Source organism: Athene cunicularia (assembly GCF_003259725.1).
Source record: "Athene cunicularia isolate RWA chromosome 1 unlocalized genomic scaffold, athCun1 chr1_part1, whole genome shotgun sequence".
NCBI classification, from domain to species: Eukaryota; Metazoa; Chordata; class Aves; order Strigiformes; family Strigidae; genus Athene; species Athene cunicularia.
This window is the reverse complement of record NW_020799091.1, coordinates 90,228,683-90,235,982: the sequence shown is the minus strand read 5'-3', so window position 1 is coordinate 90,235,982 and position 7,300 is coordinate 90,228,683.

Below are 7,300 nucleotides of genomic sequence, written 5' to 3'. Positions count from 1 at the left end.
TCCATTTGCTAGTGCTTGATACAGACTCAGAGCCTCTGCTAATACATTGCAATACAACGCTGTGCCCCATTCTCTCTTCCGTAGCACAGATATTACAAGGTATAGTGCAATCAAAGCACTTAATAAATAGATGATTCTTTAAATGCCATTAGGAAATGACTGCCGGCATCCCAGCCATCTGTAAACAAAGTTGCCTCAAATCTGAGTACTGACAAAGTGATTTGTTTGTATTTGGATTGAATGACCAATACAGGCCTATTGCCCTTGCCTTTGCTGGAATACATTGTATGGGCTGTCGGCAGTCCTTAGCATTTCTTCATATGCCCTTCTTTCTAAAATGTCTTATGTTTTCTTTACAAAAATAAAGTATCAAATGTGTACCTGGCTAATGTCAGTATTTGGATGAGTCCCTTCCCTTCCATCTTCCTCTCTCCTTCTCTGCGTTACACCTCTCTGATATTTTACTGTCACTGACAGTGCCTGTAACTTGGGTTAATCACAGGTTGTCCTATGACATAAGGACATACAGCTCTTTCACTTTTCTCCTTTGATGATCCATCTTTTGTGCATGAGGGCCTTATTTACCTTTCTTTTCAGAGTTGCTCATTGTTTTAATGTTGTTTATTAAGAGGAAAAGATCATTTCTGTGTATAATGTTAATCTATTTACAATTAATAAACAGCATGAAATCATATTACACTAATGATCAGTTTTCCAGATTAATGACAATTGAAAACAAAAGCATGCTTTGTGCCTGATAAAACAAAGTGTAAGCCTCTGTTACTGTGTTAAAAAGCCAGGACTCTATCAGTTGCAGACATTTGTAGCTATGGCAGTTACAGAGCTGTTGGCTACCATCCTCTGAGGTCCAAAAGACACCAGGCCTCATCTGAAAGCTTTCTACCAATGTAATACTCTTTGAGATGCCACTCTATTAAAACAGGACTTGTTCAGCAATAGGTTTCTTAATGAAAACCCAACACTGGCTTCTCACTCAGACAGCACATAGCCAACACTTCAGGTCACGTTGTAGCTCATCATGTCCCCGTATGGCTTCTTACCTACCCAACAGACAGTATCTTATTATCTATTATTTGTGTATGGAGAAAGACTCATAGGACATGTGATGGTAAGAGGCTGTCTTTGCCACAGAGAACACCAATCAGCTGAGTTTAAAATTCATTTTTTGTGCCACAAGATGTTTCTTTTTTTTCCTGAGGACACCAGAATTTCATCAGAGCATTAATCTTGGTGAAAAGATACTTCTACTGACCTCACATGACATGGATCTGTCACATCACATCATCAGCATGGTGTTGCCCGAAAACAGGAAGGGAGGCAACCGTAGGAAGTATCAGCTGCTCATTCCACATTTGTTGATAAATCAGACCCCTTGCAGTCAGAGTCCACCTTTCTCTCCCACATCTCCAGCACCCTGCAAGTTATATCCTTGCAAATATAACTTGTCATTACCAGAAACTATAATTGAGGGCTGTTATCTTCCCACCTTCAGAGAACCAGCCATTATGAACAGAACAGGGGGCTGAAAGGAGAATTCCTAAACAGTGAGAATGGCAGACACCAAACAATTCCAGGTGTGGATAGTAAAACAGTTACTTCAATTTTCTTGACAGCGATAAAACAGCTCATTATCTACCAAGGTTTGTGTAGATGCCCTGTATAACTGAACAAGTTACACAGTCACCCATTTGCTATTGTATGCTATTACAATTTGCATTATTGTATGCTATGCTGTCTCTCATGTCTGAGATGCTGCTCATTCATCTGCTCACGGTGAGGTGATTACCCACCTCTTATCTCCAGATTTTTGTTGCATTTCCTAAAAAGATGAAAGCTGGATGTAGATTTATAAATACACAAACAGAACTCTAATGGCTGAGCTGTAGTAAATGTCTCAAGACATTGTCAGTTCCAGAAAAGAGACTGTTGTCTCATAGTAATTCAGAAGTAAAATGAACACTTCTTGCTGAAAAACATTGGTGTTTCCATGCAAGTCATCTTCTCCCTACCAATATTCTCAAGGAACTAGACTAGAAACTGAACGGAAAAAAAAATGTTTCTCTTTTAACAGACTTTATGCAAGAAAATCCGGTTGTGTGTATATATATATATATATTTATATAAAGTGCTTCTCAAGGAACTCAGGAATGGTGACATTTGAGAGATCACTGAAGAACTGTCACCTTGTTTCAAAGCCATTTTAAGACTGGGGCAAGCATTGGATCCCATCTGTCTGTTTCCAGGAAATTTGACGGGAATTGGGATGATAACCCAGTAGCCTGAACTTAAACATTCAAGCAGTAATTTGATATTTGAATCTTTTATATTAATGATAAACCTAGGGGTGTCCAGTCCCCTGAGTCTGAGAACCACAAGTGTGGAAACAGTGACTTTCCATTCGTGGACACTGGAATTGTAAGGGTCCAGCTGCATCAGCTGAAGGTTCACAAGTCCACAGAGCCTGATGGGCTTCATCCCAGAGTACTGAAGGAGGTAGCAGATATTATGGCAGAACCCCTCTAGATCATCTACCAAAGGTCTAGGGAGTCTGGGGAGGTCCGTGATGACTGGAAGCTGGCCAGTGCCATTCCAATCTACAAGAAGGGCATGAGGGAAGAGCCGGGGAACTACAGAGCTGTTAGCCTAACTGCAGATCCGGGAAGAACTATGAAGAAGATCATACTGGGTGCTACTGATAGGCATTTATGGAATAATACAAGCATCAGGCACAGTCAACATGGATCCACAAAGGGAAAGTGCTGTTCAACTAATCTGATATCCTTCCATGATATCCTTCTACCTGCCTAGTAGATGAAGGGAAGGCAGGAGATGTAGTTCTGGATTTTAGTAAGGCTTTTGATACTGTCCCTCACAGCATCCTTCTGGGTAAAATGTCCAACTGTGAGATGAGCCAGTACATGGTGTGCTGGCTGAAGGACTTGCTGAAGGGCAGGGCTCAAAGGGTTGTAGTAAATGGCTAGTATAGTAATACAAAGTAAATGAAGTTTTCCCATTTTTAACACCTTTTACAGATGATGTTTACATGTTCTTCTGCAGCCACTGAGAAAGGTGAAGCTTATCAGAATGGATAAATCGTAGTGGATGAAGGGAAAGTGGTGGACATAGGTTTTCTGGATTTTAGTAAGGCTCATATGTGAGCAAGAACACAGAACTTTCTCAGAGGCTAATCTGAAACTGCATTAATTCCTAGAAGAATCAGCAATTATACAAGGATTTTATACCTGCTGTTTATAACAAGATGTGCAGTATTTTGCTATTAAAAACAGAAAAAAGATAGAACATATCTAATATAAGAAACCTGTTGGATTTTTCTTTTCCTCTAGGAAAAAAACCCACAGATGATAATCATATTTTAAACAGTTCCATAAAACACTCTGACATGGTCTGATTACAATCATCTTGTTGCATCTAACTTTCGATTATTCTAATAAAATGTCCTTGATTTTCTTTTCCCTCCCCATATTGCCGCGTAAGCACATCGTGTATTTCAGTCATGCTGTGACAGAAGAAACCTTCTTCCAACACCTCTCCTCTTTTCCCACTAGAGGGCTCTCCCAAAATACTCATGGGAGACAGTTCCTGACAGTGACTGACTGAGAGACTCTTCTACTCTGGACAGGCATTTATATTAATGTTTTGGGCATGGCAATGGCTAGCCTGCAATGAAATGAAAACTCTGTCAGATTTTGCAAAAAGATTTGGATATTGGTATTTGGGTTTTTGTTTGTTTTTTTTTTTTTAATATAGTCATATATTTGCTGGGGGAGTGGCTAACTAAAAAATAATATGCTCATTCTGAGGAATGAAGCTGGCAGGATTTTAGATACATAAATCTTGGAAATGTAAGAATACACACAATTTGTACACAGGTGTTTGACATCTTCATTATCACCCACAGTAATAGGTTCATGAAGCTGTTAGCTCAAGAAACCTGCACTGGGTTACAAATCTGAAACTAAACACTTGCACAAGTCTACTAAAACCAGAAATGACTGTCATCAGCAAAGGGTGTCCATGAGGGTATGGTATTTCCTAGAAATACACTCAGCTGCATGTGGATTAGTTTAATCTAACGAAGATGTCAACAAACCAACAGACAGCACTTTGAATGAAGGAAGTAGGATGCATAGAAAGTGTTCAAGGGAAACTTCTCTGCTAGTTAAAATCCTTAATATTGTGCTTTTATTAAAAACTCAGGGTTGCAAGAAGCAGGGGTGTGACTCTTCCTGATGCTAGAGGATCTTTCATTTTGCCAGTGGGATTCACAGCCATCTGCTGACCAGCAGAGGCGTTTTGAAATTCAGGTACACTGGGCTTCATGTTCCAAAATGCTCCATGCTGCCTGTCAACTTCTTGTCCCCTCCCCACCATGCTTCTTGTCCCATCTAGCTTGTCTGTCTCAGGCCTACCCTGTCCATACCATCTTCAGATGCAACACTCTCCCTCAATTCCATTTTTCTGATGGTGACTTTTCTTATTAAGCCACTGAAGATACTCCCTGCTGGTTGATTTCTAGTCACCTGAACATACAAGAGCTTTTACAAGTGCATGAGACAAGAGCTTCAACCGCTCTATGGTAGCACTGAACGTACAGACTCATCTGCAGCTACTTGCTGATGTGTTGCAGCACGTTACAGGGGCCCTGGTCCACCAACAATGAAGACCACTGCCCTCTTGATTAATGCCACAGTTTTGCCTGGGCAGCATGCTCAGGGTGCTGCAAGGCAGGTGATTGGAGCACAGGAAAGGGAAGGCATTTATTTAACACACTTATACCCAAGATGAAATAAGGATGCCACCCAAATTAAAGCTTCCTATTTATTCATTTATCAGATGTCATAACAGTAATGTTTTGGCTTATTTAAGTGGGTAAGCCACTGCAGTGGGTGCTATGCAAACTTACTAGCACTGGGAAATTATTCTACCTTGATGTACACATTGAGTACAGACAAGAAACATTTAGGGTATTTAACAGTGGCAGCTGGTCAAGATTAACCCTAAAATCGGTTGTGTACATTGTCATATCACATAGCTCATCTGACAAATCAGACCAAAGGAAGCCAGCATGGACCTGCCATACAGCTGCTCCAGTTTGGGACTGAGCAAACGCCCTGCTCAGCTGCTGAACAGACAAACAGCAGCGCCGCATAGGTGTGGGAGCAGCAATTCCAGCTCCGTGCTTTGTTCCAGGGGCTGGCCTAAGCTGCTTGCACCACTCGGTGCTGTACTCCTGTTCCCATTCATGATCGCAGTGTGATTTTGCAATACCATGATGCTTCCAAAAAGACAGAATCTGCTTTGGCAGACCATTTGTAGCTATGGAAATAGAAATGTCTCTGACAATTCACTAAGAATTTTTTAAACAATCATTGAGTGGGCATTCAGCTCTTCAAAGAAGTTCTAGCAAGTCACTGCAGTTAACATTAAAACAACTCTCAGGAAAAAAAAAAAAAAAAAGTCCTTAAAACCTCTGCTGGGGCCAAGCATCGGTGATCTGGCCAACACAAAAGCTGGCATACTCATTAGCCCAAGAGCCCATTCAATCCACCGCTCTGTTCCCTGTGGTTCCCAGCAGGGAGTGCGTAGGAAGACAGCCAAGAACAAGAGCAGCACACACCGATCCTTCCTCCAGTACCTGGCCGCACTAGGTTCTAGGCCACACTAGGTTCTAGGCCACACTTAGTTCCTAGCTTAGGAACTAAGTCAGAAAAATTAAATACCACAGTTCTACTGATTTTGTATTCAACAGTTTAAGTAGAAGTGAAGGTTTAAATTATTTACAACAGTTTAAAAGAAAAAATGAGAGAGAAGTCCTACAGTTTTAGCTGCATTGGCATCCACATTTTTTACTGCCTCTGCTCAAGCAGCGGAGGATCTGCACAGCCTGCACAGACTGTCACCTCTCCAGTATGCCAAATCCACTTCAAGCATTTGCTTTTTAATCAACAAATGATCTTTTTAAGAGCTCCTATGCTGCATCTGAACAATGAAAGCCTACAGCTCTTTCAGATTTAGGGTTGTAACCGTGCATTTCAGCACTTTCCACATTTCCTATTACAATTCACAGAAATTATTATACTGACCATCGATTTGCCTTTTCCAATTTACAATCCACAGTAGTGTAATAAAGAATTAAGCAATGTTATCAGGTAACTCCCCTCGAAAAGAAGTGTACTGGCTCCTTGTTTCAATTTAGCATTGCTCTTGTGAAATTAGTAATACCATTAGTCATTCTCAGGGAAAAAAAAAAGGAAAAATATTGGTGATTTTAGTTATTGAAATTAAATAAAAAGTGAATCTGTTAGGAAAAAAAAAGAATATACCCACTCAATAGTGGGTATATTAAGTTGTGAAAGTTGTTGTGAAAGTGAAATAGTTGTGAAAGTAAAATAAATTTAAGTCTAAAACTATGTCAAAAAAAGATGAGTTAATAGCTCGTCCTACTAAAGGCTACCTGCATGCCTGGAAGATATTATCTAATGTGTTACTGATCCAGTGATTACAAACCAGGTCCGCTTCAGTGCTTTATGACTCTTATACTTGGATTTTTTTTCTCCTAACATTCAACATACATCTCCCCAAGTTCAAATTAAAGCCATTATTTCTTATCCTACCTTTAATTATACACTGGCCCAATAACAAACTTTATCAGTAAATCGCTACACAGTCAGAGACAAGGAAAACTGGTCAAGGGATATCAAACAAATGCAGTTTCTCCACAAATCACATTTTCTAAGCTTCCTTTCAGTCTTGCTGCCTTAAGGAAGAATTATTTTTCTGTCTCTGTCCCATCACACTGGGCTGACAGTTCAATCTGATGCCTGATCAACACCAAGCAGAACAACATAACTGCCTTCTGCGCACTTTCTGGTATTCTTCGATGTATTTAGTTATTTATAACATCATACTTTAGGTTCCTATTTATTGTAATTCTGTATTTTTTTTCTGCAGCACTACTGCCTAGATAATGAATCTCCATTTTGTATTTGTGCATTTGATGTCCTGGTTTTACAGATACTACTATAATTTGTATTAAATTTCTTCTTGCTGATTTCTCCAACCTATTCAGTATTTTTAGTTTTGATCCTGACATTCAATGTGCTTGTAATTTCTTTCAACATGCTGTCATTAAAAAGCTTTTATAAGCACCATTTTTATTCCATGATTCCGGTTGTTATGACTAATACTGATTAGCTCTTCGGGCAAAACCCCACCTATCTTCCTGCCTTTATTCCTCCTACTTTGATAACGATTAACC